Source organism: Nerophis ophidion, linkage group LG22 (genome assembly GCF_033978795.1).
Source record: "Nerophis ophidion isolate RoL-2023_Sa linkage group LG22, RoL_Noph_v1.0, whole genome shotgun sequence".
Classification (NCBI taxonomy): domain Eukaryota; kingdom Metazoa; phylum Chordata; class Actinopteri; order Syngnathiformes; family Syngnathidae; genus Nerophis; species Nerophis ophidion.
Window position 1 is genome coordinate 37342125 of NC_084632.1, and position 11912 is coordinate 37354036.

Genomic DNA, 11912 nt, shown 5'->3' on the forward strand with positions numbered 1-11912 from the left:
GTGTACTTATGATGAAAATTACAGACCTCTGTCATCATTTTAAGTGGGAGAACTTGCACAATCGGTGGCTGACTAAATACTTTTTTGCCCCACTGTATATATATATATATATATATATATATATATATATATATATATTACACGGCCGGGGTTTTGATTGGCAACACTAAATTGGCCCTAGTGTGTGAATGTGAGTGTGAATGTTGTCTGTCTATCTGTGTTGGCCCTGCGATGAGGTGGCGACTTGTCCAGGGTGTACCCCGCCTTCCGCCCGATTGTAGCTGAGATAGGCGCCAGCGCCCCCCGCGACCCCGAAAGGGACTAAGCGGTAGAAAATGGATGGATGGATGGATGGATGGGGTTTGAGCTCACAACCTACCGATCTCAGAGCAGACACTCTAACCCAGGTGTCGGAAACTCTTTTGCAGAGAGAGCCATGAAAGCCAAATATTATAAAATGTATTTTACTGAGAGCCATATAATATTTTTTAACACTGAATACAATTAAATACGTGCATTTTTAAGAAAGACCAACATGTTTAGAGAATGATAAGTCTCTTATTCTTTTTAATAACATTGTTATCCTGAAGATAACCAATAATAGATAATATTTCTTCTTATCATTAATGAGACTTCTTTGCTGTCTGGTTGATGCGTTGTTATTTTTATTTGTGATGAACCCCCTGTGAATTTTTTTTACATTCAAGTACCCCCTAATAGGAGCAAAGCATTTTTTGGTTAAAAAAAAAAAGATACAGAGGTAAAATACAGCACTATGTCATCAGTTTCTGATTTATTAAATTGTATAACAGTGCAAAATATTGCTCATTTGTAGTGGTTTTTCTCGTACTATTTGGAAAAAAAAAGATATAAAAATAACTAAAAAATAAAAGAATGATTCAATTATGAATAAAGATTTCTACACAGAAGTAATCAACTTAAAGGGCTTTATTTGGGGATTGTAATAGAGATCCATCTGGATTCATCAACTTAACTGTAAACATTTCTTAAAAAATAAAATATTTAACATCAATATTTATGGAACTTGTCCACAAAAAATCCACCTGTCAACACTGAATATTGCATTGTTGCATTTATTTTCAGTTAATGAACTTAGATTCATATTTATTATTCAATAAATGTATTTATAAAGGATTTTTGAATTGTTGCTATTTGTAGATTATTATTAAAAAATCTCACGTACCCCTTGGCATGCCTTTAAGTACCCCCAAGGGTACGCGTACCCCCATTTGAGAACCACTGACCTAGGCCACTGAACGCTGTTATAACATTTTTAGCATTCAATCAGACTTTATTGTGAGGTTTTGTCTTAGTCAGGGGTGTCCAAACTTTTTCCACAGAGGGCTGAACACGCCATTTGATATTTTTCATTTTCAAACCATAACAAAATATATGGATTTTTTTTATTTTTTTATCCTTAGGGGTCCTGGGGAGCATAGAGGGTGTCAGTCACTAAAATGTTACAAATAAGTCAAATTATTATTATTATTTTTTATTTAATGCTTACAGTAAATCTCTATATCAACTTGAAGTTGATATAAAGGAGAACAAATAAGGTTTTATGGCTTTTCTGTCAAAGACAACTTTGTTTTTTATAGTAAAACTGAAATATGCAGTATTTAGATGGATGGATAGATAGATAGATAGATAGATAGATAGATAGATAGATAGATAGATAGATAGATAGATAGATAGATAGATAGATAGATAGTACTTTATTGATTCCTTCAGGAGAGTTCCTTTATTTAACAATTAAAGCCCTCAAAGATCAATAATGCAGGACACCATTGATTTTAATTATTTCATATTTTTGAGTAATCACAGTAAAAAGTTAAATAAAATCCTACTAAATATATTTGAGATCCGAAAGGTTCCCCACTCATTAAGTAATACATTTTTATTTTATTTTTTTTTTCACTTTTAACACTTAAATTTCAAGATCAACTTACGATATATCTGTCGATTTTAAGTTTGAACTATTATTTGGTTTGTTTTATGCTCTTTTGTCAAAACTTCGATGTTTTTATATGGCAACCACACAATATATGCAATATTTTTTCCACATAAAATATTTTAAAGTGATCATTTTTAAGTAATAATTCATTATAAGATGGATTTTTTTTGTCCTTTTTTTGAGCAATGGAAAAAAATAAAATCATCAGAGTTAGTTGTTGACGAACCCCAAGATGCAGAGTACGAAAAGATGATTTAGTAAAACAAAAGGGGTACAACAAAAGGCGCGCAGGAGGCGAATAACAAACTAAAGGAGCTAGCATGGGAGCTAGAAAACAAGAGGAGCTTAGCATGGAAGCTAGCAAAAAGTAAAAAGCCTAGCGTGGAACCCAGCAGGTAGCAAGCAGAAAAACAGAATTTGTTACTTGTTGCGTGAAAACAAATTGGAAGCAGGGAACAAAAGACAGTAAGCTACCGAAATATAGCTTACCGCTACGCTGCAATGACACGACAGGAGCGACAACGACAGGTATTAGCGACAATAATCCAGCACAGACTGAATGGGAAGGCAGGTTAAAATAGGAGCGGGCTGATTGACACCAGGTGTGGCCAGGTGCAAATCAGCCGCAGCTGAGGGGAACCAGCGCTCAGGGAGAAACACAGGAAACAGACAAAATAAAAAAGCTGACAGGAAATACTACACACACACACAGGAAACAAAGACAAATGCAAACTAGCAGGGACGAACCTGATAAAATAAAGACGAAAGGAAAAAAATAAACTGCCTGCATGGCAGCTTTGTGTCAACATTGCCACTTTTTTTCCTCATTAGATTTCACCTCATTCCACTTTTTTTAAATGTCTTTTTTAATTTTTGCAATACTATCAATTTTGCAATTTTTGCAGAATGTGTGGCGGGCCGGTAAACGATTAGCTGCAAGCCGCACTTTGGACACCCCTGGTATTAGTTTTCCCAAAAATAGATACACCAGCTCCCAAACACATTTTTAAGCGCCGGAGTGAGAAGAGGTTTTAAAATAAATAGCGCATGCTCACTTTTACCACATGCCTTTGGTAAGTGCTGGAGTGAGAAGAGGTTTTCAAATAATGAGCGCATGCTTACTTTTACCGCATGCCTTTGGTAAGCACAAGAGTAAGAAGAGGTTTTAAAATAATTAGCGCATGCCTTTGGTAAGTGCCGGAGTGAGAAGAGGTTTTAAAATAATTAGCGCATGCTTACTTTTACCACATGCTTTTGGTAAGTGCCGGAGTGAGAAGAGGTTTTAAAATAATTAGCGCATGCTTTTGGTAAGTGCCGGAGTGAGAAAAGGTTTTAAAATAATTAGCGCATGCTCACTTTTACCGCATTTGGTAAGTGCCAGAGAGAAGAGGTTTTAAAATAATTAGCGCATGCTTACTTTTACCATGTGCCTTTGGTAAGTGCCGAAGTGAGGAGAGGTTTTAAAATAATTAGCACGTGCTTACTTTTACCGCATGCCTTTGGTAAGCCCGGGAGTGAGAAAATGTTTTAAAATAATTAGCGCATGCTCACTTTTACCGCATTTGGTAAGTGCCAGAGAGAAGAGGTTTTAAAATGATTAGCGCACGCTTACTTTTACCGTGTGCCTTTGGTAAGTGCCGGAGTGAGAAAAGGTTTTAAAATAATTAGCGCATGCTCACTTTTACCGCATTTGGTAAGTGCCAGAGAGAAGAGGTTTTAAAATAATTAGCGCATGCTCACTTCTACTGCATTTGGTAAGTGCCAGAGAGTAGAGGTTTTAAAATAATTAGCGCATGCTCACTTTTACCGCATTTGGCAAGTGCCAGAGAGAAGAGGTTTTAAAATAATTAGCGCACGCTTACTTTTACCGCATGCCTTTGGTAAGTGCCGGAGTGAGAAAAGGTTTTAAAATAATGAGCGCATGCTTACTTTTACCGCATGCCTTTGGTAAGCGCCGGAGTAAGAAGAGGTTTTAAAATAATTAGCGAATGCCTTTGGTAAGTGCCGGAGAGAAGAGGTTTTAAAATAATTAGCGCACGCTTACTTTTACCGTGTGCCTTTGGTAAGTGCCGGAGTGAGAAAAGGTTTTAAAATAATTAGCGCATGCTCACTTTTACCGCATTTGGTAAGTGCCAGAGAGAAGAGGTTTTAAAATAATTAGCGCACGCTTACTTTTACCGTGTGCCTTTGGTAAGTGCCGGAGTGAGAAAAGGTTTTAAAATAATTAGCGCATGCTCACTTCTACCGCATTTGGTAAGTGCCAGAGAGAAGAGGTTTTAAAATAATTAGCGAATGCTTACTTTTACCGTGTGCCTTTGGTAAGTGCCGGAGTGAGAAAAGGTTTTAAAATAATTAGCGCATGCTCAGTTCTACCGCATTTGGTAAGTGCCAGAGAGAAGAGGTTTTAAAATAATTAGCGAATGCTTACTTTTACCGTGTGCCTTTGGTAAGTGCCGGAGTGAGAAAAGGTTTTAAAATAATTAACGCATGCTCACTTTTACCGCATTTGGCAAGTGCCAGAGAGAAGAGGTTTTAAAATAATTAGCGCACGCTTACTTTTACCGCATGCCTTTGGTAAGCGCCGGAGTGAGAAGAGGTTTTAAAATAATTAGCGCATGCTTACTTTTACCACATGATTTTGGTAAGTGCCGGAGTGAGAAGAGGTTTTAAAATAATTAGCGCATGCTTTTGGTAAGTGCCGGAGTGAGAAAAGGTTTTAAAATAATTAGCGCATGCTTTTGGTAAGTGCCGGAGTGAGAAAAGGTTTTAAAATAATTAGCGCATGCTCACTTTTACCGCATTTGGTAAGTGCCAGAGAGAAGAGGTTTTATAATAAATAGCGCATGCTCACTTTTACCACATGCTTTTGGTAAGTGCCGGAGTGAGAAGAGGTTTTATAATAATTAGCGCATGGTCACTTTTACCGCATGCCTTTGGTAAGTGCTGGAGTGAGAAGAGGTTTTATAATAAATAGTGCATGCTCACTTTTACCACATGCCTTTGGTAAGCGCCGGAGTGAGAAGAGGTTTTAAAATAATTAGCGAATGCTCACTTTAACCGCATGCCTTTGGTAAGTGCCGGAGAGAGAAGAGGTTTTATAATAAATAGCGCATGCTCACTTTTACCACAGGCCTTTGGTAAGTGCTGGAGTGAGAAGAGGTTTTCAAATAATGAGCGCATGCTTACTTTTACCGCATGCCTTTGGTAAGTGCCGGAGTGAGAAGAGGTTTTAAAATAATTAGCGCATGCTCACTTTTACCGCATTTGGTAAGTGCCAGAGAGAAGAGGTTTTAAAATAATTAGCGCATGCTTACTTTTACCGTGTGCCTTTGGTAAGTGCCGAAGTGAGGAGAGGTTTTAAAATAATTAGCACGTGCTTACTTTTACCGCATGCCTTTGGTAAGCCCGGGAGTGAGAAAATGTTTTAAAATAATTAGCGCATGCTCACTTTTACCGCATTTGGTAAGTGCCAGAGAGAAGAGGTTTTAAAATAATTAGCGCATGCTTACTTTTACCGTGTGCCTTTGGTAAGTGCCGAAGTGAGGAGAGGTTTTAAAATAATTAGCGCATGCTCACTTTTACCGCATTTGGTAAGTGCCAGAGAGAAGAGGTTTTAAAATAATTAGCGCACGCTTACTTTTACCGTGTGCCTTTGGTAAGTGCCGGAGTGAGAAAAGGTTTTAAAATAATTAGCGCATGCTCACTTTTACCGCATTTGGTAAGTGCCAGAGAGAAGAGGTTTTAAAATAATTAGCGCACGCTTACTTTTACCGTGTGCCTTTGGTAAGTGCCGAAGTGAGGAGAGGTTTTAAAATAATTAGCGCATGCTCACTTTTACCGCATTTGGTAAGTGCCAGAGAGAAGAGGCTTTAAAATAATTAGCGCACGCTTACTTTTACCGTGTGCCTTTGGTAAGTGCCGGAGTGAGAAAAGGTTTTAAAATAATTAGCCCATGCTCACTTTTACCGCATTTGGTAAGTGCCAGAGAGAAGAGGTTATAAAATAATTAGCGCGTGCTTACTTTTACTGTGTGCCTTTGGTAAGTGCCGAAGTGAGGAGAGGTTTTAAAATAATTAGCACGTGCTTACTTTTACCGCATGCCTTTGGTAAGCCCGGGAGTGAGAAAATGTTTTAAAATAATTAGCGCATGCTCACTTTTACCGCATTTGGTAAGTGCCAGAGAGAAGAGGTTTTAAAATAATTAGCGCATGCTTACTTTTATCGCATGCCTTTGGTAAGTGCCGGAGTGAGAAGAGGTTTTATACTAATTAGCGCATGCTTACTTTTACCGCATGCCTTTGGTACGTGCCGGAGTGAAAGGAAGTTTTAAAATAATTAGCACATGCTTACTTTTACCGCATGCCTTTGGTAAGTGCCGGAGTGAGAAGAGGTTTTAAAATAATTAGCGCATGATTAATTTTACCGCATGCTTTTGGTTAGTGCCGGAGTGAGAAGAGGTTTTAAAATAATTAGCGCATGCTTACTTTTATCGCATGCCTTGGGTAAGCGCAGGAGTGAGAAGAGGTTTTAAAATAATTAGCGCATGCTCACTTTTACCGCATGCCTTTGGTAAGTCCTGGAGTGAGAAGAGGTTTTAAAATAATTGGCGCATGCTTACTTTTACCGCATGCTTTTGGTAAGTGCCGGAGTGAGAAGAGGTTTTAAAAAAATTAGCGCATGCTTACTTTTACCGCAAGCCTATGGTAAGTGCCGGAGTGAGAAGAGGTTTTAAAATAATTAGCGCATGCTCACTTATACCGCATGCCTTTGGTAAGTGCCGGAGTGAGAATAGGTTATAAAATAATTAGCGCATGCTCACTTTTACCGCATGCCTTTGGTAAGTGCCGGAGTGAGAAGAGGTTTTGAAATAATTAGCGCATGCTTACTTTTACCGCAAGCCTATGGTAAGTGCCGGAGTGAGAAGAGGTTTTAAAATAATTAGCGCATGCTCACTTATACCGCATGCCTTTGGTAAGTGCCGGAGTGAGAATAGGTTATAAAATAATTAGCGCATGCTCACTTTTACCGCATGCCTTTGGTAAGTGCCGGAGTGAGAAGAGGTTTTGAAATAATTAGCGCATGCTTACTTTTACCGCATGCCTTTGGTAAGTCCTGGAGTGAGAATAGGTTATAAAATAATTAGCGCATGCTCACTTGTACCGCATGCCTTTGGTAAGTGCCGGAGTGAGAAAAGGTTTTATAATAATTAGCGCATGCTTACTCTTACCGCATGCCTTTGGTAAGAGTCGGAGTGAGAAGAGGTTTTAAAATAATTAGCACATGCTTACTTATACCGCACAGCTTTGGTAAGTGCCGGAGTGAGGAGAGGTTTTAAAATAATTAGCACATGCTTACTTTTACCACATGCCTTTGGTAAGTGCCGGAGTGAGAAGAGGTTTTAAAATAATTAGCGCATGCTTACTTTTACCGCATGCCTTTGGTAAGCGCAGGACTAAGAAGAGGTTTAAATTCATTAGCGCCCGGGTGATAATTCAAAGAAATTAGGTATTCATAATATGATCGGTCTATTTTTAAACAAAGAAAACCATCTGAAGTTGTCTTTATTTCTAAGTTACCGTGCCGTGATTTTACCAGCTTGGCCCACTTGGGAGTAGATTTTTCTCGCAATGACTTTGAGTGATGTCCGTTACCTTTTATCGTGGAAGCGCGGTGGTCCGTGACTCGACCAAATTGGTCTCGATGAAAAAAAAAAAATCCTCTGGTCGGAATGTGAACTTGCGAGTATATTCCACAAAAATAACTTTTTAACACATTTTTTTTGGGAATCGACACGATGTGGAAGAAGCGCGCCCTTGAGAGAGTTGAAGCCGGTCACAAGCTCCTTTCCTCCCGCTCCGTCTTGACTTCTTCTTCCTCTTCTTGGCGTCCAAACTGAAACTGGGAAAATCATCCGATGTTTAGCAGGTTTAGTCCTTTAAATGAAGGAGTCCGAGCAGGTTGACCTCTCTTTTTTTTTTTAAATGCTTCCGTCAGATATCCGGCGGCGTGGCGAGGAGACGCCGAGAGACGCCGAGAATGTCCGCTCCGTCCGCGCACTGAAGGTGAGAATGGCTTCAACGCTCACGGCGTCCTCTCCCTCCCTCCTTCAACACGCAGACGCATTTATTTTTTTATTTTATTTATTCCAGCGGCGAGAAGACTCCTGGTTGGCTCGGACGTATAAAGACAGGAAGTGAGAGTAGGAGGCGTTTAGAAGCAGCCACGTATATTTAACCAGTGGTGTCCAAAGTGCGGCCCGCAGCTAATTGCTTACCGGCCCTCCACACTAGATATGCGTGGATAAGCAATTATATCATCCGCAACCGCATCACCAAAGTCGTCATCCACCCGGACTAACATTTTATCAGTACCGCCCGCTGAAATACATCAGAGGTGGGCCACCTATACCACTCAAAGAGCTATTTGAACCCGTTTCACAGAGTAATGAAGACAACGGGAGCCGCTAACGTTCTCGCGAATATCCAATTGCCGTTCATCCTGATGAACGGCAATTGTCCGGCAACACAACATGTTGCCGGACTAACAATCGGTTTGAACATGTTGTTGAATGGTGGGCGGGGTTGGGGGCGCGGGGGTGTAAAATATATTCAGGAATTGTCACGGATACAAAGGACTCTGGGTATTTGTTGAGTTGCGTTTATGTTGTGTTACTGTGAGGATGTTCTCCCGAAATGTGTTTGTCAATCTTGTTTGGTGTGGCTTTTACAGCGTGGCGCATATTAGTAAGTGTTAAAGTTGTTTATATCACAACCATCAGTGTACTCTGTATCACCCACACAACGAATTATTACTTAAAAATGATCACTTTAAAATGTTTTATGTGGAAAAAATATTGCATACGTTGTGTGGTTGCCATATAAAAACAACGTTTTGACAAAAGAGCATAAAACAAACCAAATAATAGTTCAAACTTAAAGTCTACAGTTAAATCGGAAGTTGATTTTGAAATTTAAGTGTTAAAAGTGAAAAAAAAAAAAGAAAGAAAAATTTATCACTTAATGAGAGGGGAACCTTTCGGATCTCAAATATATTTAGTAGGATTTTATTTAACTTTTCACTGTGATTACTCAAAAATATTAAATAATCAAAATCAATGGTGTTCTGCATTATTGATTTTTGAGGGCTTTAATTGCTAAATAAAGGAACTCTCCTGAAGGAATCAATAAAGTACTATCCATCTATCTATCTATCTATCTATCTATCTATCTATATATCTATCTATCTATCTGTCTATCTATCTATCTATCTATCTATCTATCTATCCATCTATCAAAATACTGCATATTCCAGCTTTACTATAAAAACAAAGTTGTCTTTGACAGAAAAGCCATACAACCTTAATTGGTTTATTTTATTGGTTGATATAGAGATTTACTGTAAGCATTAAATAAATAAAAAAAATAATAATTTGACTTACGTTTAACATTTTAGTGACTGAGACCCTCTAGTCTCCCCAGGAGCCCTAAGGATTAAAAACATGTTTTTATATATATTTTGTTATGGTTTGGAAATGAAAAATATCAAAATGGCCCCTGCATGCTTAAATTTTTCTGTGTGCGGCCCTCAGTGGAAAAAGTTTGGACACCCCTGATTTAGGCGGTACTCGGTCATAGAAAGTAAGTCATGCCCCCCCCCCCCCCCCCCCCCTTGGCTCTGTAACACATTAGAAACGCAACATAAGAAATTACCCAGAATTCCAATGCATCCATGACTGTTGGCTATATTATACATGCGCCCCCAACCGCGCCCACCTCAACCGACGCACTGAAGTGGGGTGGGTGGGGCGGCGGGGGATGCTTGCGGGTGTGTAATATAGCCAAGAATCATGGATGCATTGGAATTCTGGGTAATTCTTATGTTGCGTTTATAATGTGTTACAGAGCCAATGTTCTCCAGAAATGTGTTTGTTATTCTTGTTTGGTTAGGGTTCACAGAGTGTGGCGCATATTAGTAAGAGTGTTAAAGTTGTTTTATATCACAACCCTCAGTGTGATCTGTATGGCCGTGGAACAAGACCCCTGGTTTACAAACAGTAAAAGCACCAAACAAAAAAACTCCTCCGCCATTTTGAAAATGACAGCAGGGGAAGTACCACTCTTGACGTCACGAAAAATTGACCCGGCGGTAAAAATAAGCATGCGCTAATAAATTTGGGGAGCGAGTTTTACCCGGCAGTGATTCAAGGCAGGTGCATATTACATCCCCGGCGGCTATTCAAGGAAATACGGTATCTCTATTTTTAAGAACCATTTACTAAAGTCTTTGTCATTGACTTTGCATCAGAGGTCCCCAAACTATATGGCGGGTATGGCCCGCCGGCGTCCGAAATCCGGTCGGCGGGATGTTCGAAGTAAAACAATGTTTTTATTTGTTTTAATTAAAAAAAAAAAAAAAATCAATCAATCACTCAATCACAAGTGTCTCAAAAGGCCGCACAAGCCATCGACATCCACGGTACAGAGCCCACATAAGGGCAAGGAAAAACTAATCCCAGTGGGACGTCTGTGACAGTGACTATGAGAAACCTTGGAGAGGACTGCATATGTGGGCAACCCCCTACCCCCTAGGGGAGACCGAAAGAAATGGATGTCGAGCGGGTCTAACAGGATATTGTGAAAGTCCAGTCCATAGTGGATCAAACATAACAGTGAGAGAGAGCAGGAAACCATCCCAAGCGGAGATGGATCAGCGGCGCAGAAATGTCCCCAACCACCTGTCAACCTCACGATCCATCCTGGGTCCCGACTCTGGACAGCCAGTACTTAATCTATGTCCCTTCCATAAGGAAGAGGGGGGCAGAGGAGAAAAAGAAAAGAAACGGCAGATCAACTGGTCTAAAAAGGGGGTCTATTTAAAGGCTAGAGTATAAAAATGAGTTTTAAGATGAGACTTCTACTAAGGTAGCATCTCTAACTGTTACCGGGAGGGCATTCCAGAGTACTGGAGCCCATTATTACAAGCGGGTCCATGGTTCTCGCCCGGAAAAGGGTGGAGTGACATCTCCGGGTTGGGAAGGAGATCTTGCCCCAAGTGGAGCACGAGTGAGGGAAGAGTGGATCGTGAGGTGAACAGGCGGGATCGGTGCGGCTTCTTCATTAATACGGTCCGATGACCATGGATGAAGTACTGGCTGTCCAGAGTCGAGACCCAAGATGGACCGCTCGTCGGGACCCAGGATGGACCGGTCGCCTGTATCGGTTGGGGACATCTCTACGCTGCTGATCCGCCTCCGCTTGAGATGGTTTCCTTTGGACGGGACTCTCGCTGCTGTCTTGGATCCGCTTTGAACTGAACTCTCGCGGCTGTGTTGGAGCCACTATGGATTGAACTTTCACAGTATCATGTTAGACCCGCTCGACATCCATTGCTTTCGGTCCCCTAGAGGTCCTCTCCAAGGTTTCTCATAGTCAGCATTGTCACTGGCGTCCCACTGGATGTGAATTCTCCCTGCCCACTGGGTGTGAGTTTTCCTTGCCCTTTTGTGGCTTCTTCCGAGGATGTCGTAGTCGTAATGGTTTGTACAGTTCTTTGAGACATTTGTGATTTAGGGCTATATAAATAAACATTGATTGATTGATTGATTGAATGCAGACACTGTATCGATCCGTTGTGGTGAAGAAGGAGCTGAGCCGGAAGGCAAAGCTCTCAATTTCCCGATCGATTTCTGTTCCGGTCCTCACTTATGGTCATGCCTCCCGGGAGCCTTTTTGCCATGGAGACCAGCTGCTGGGTGTCTGCCACACCGGATTAGGTTTGGAGGGACTGGCGGAGATGCGGATGAGGGGACAGGACTGCAGAGTTTGGAGGGATTGGAGGAGATGCGGATGAGGGGACAGGACTGCAGAGTTTGGAGGGATTGGAGGAGATGCGGATGAGGGGACAGGACTGCAGAGTTTGGAGGGACTGGAGGAGGTGC

The 11912-nt window shown here is 40.7% G+C and overlaps 1 protein-coding gene across 1 annotated transcript in view; it reads right to left on the bottom strand.

Moving 5' to 3' along the window:
- The window catches only part of LOC133540834 (BMP/retinoic acid-inducible neural-specific protein 3-like), a 233788-nt gene extending 225645 nt beyond the window's left edge, over positions 1-8143 (bottom strand). Inside the window, exon 1 of the mRNA XM_061883791.1 lies at positions 7627-8143. The gene's annotated coding sequence lies outside the window, so the exon portion shown is untranslated. The remainder of the gene's footprint in view (positions 1-7626) is intronic.
- Between the last annotated feature and the right edge of the window lie 3769 nt (positions 8144-11912).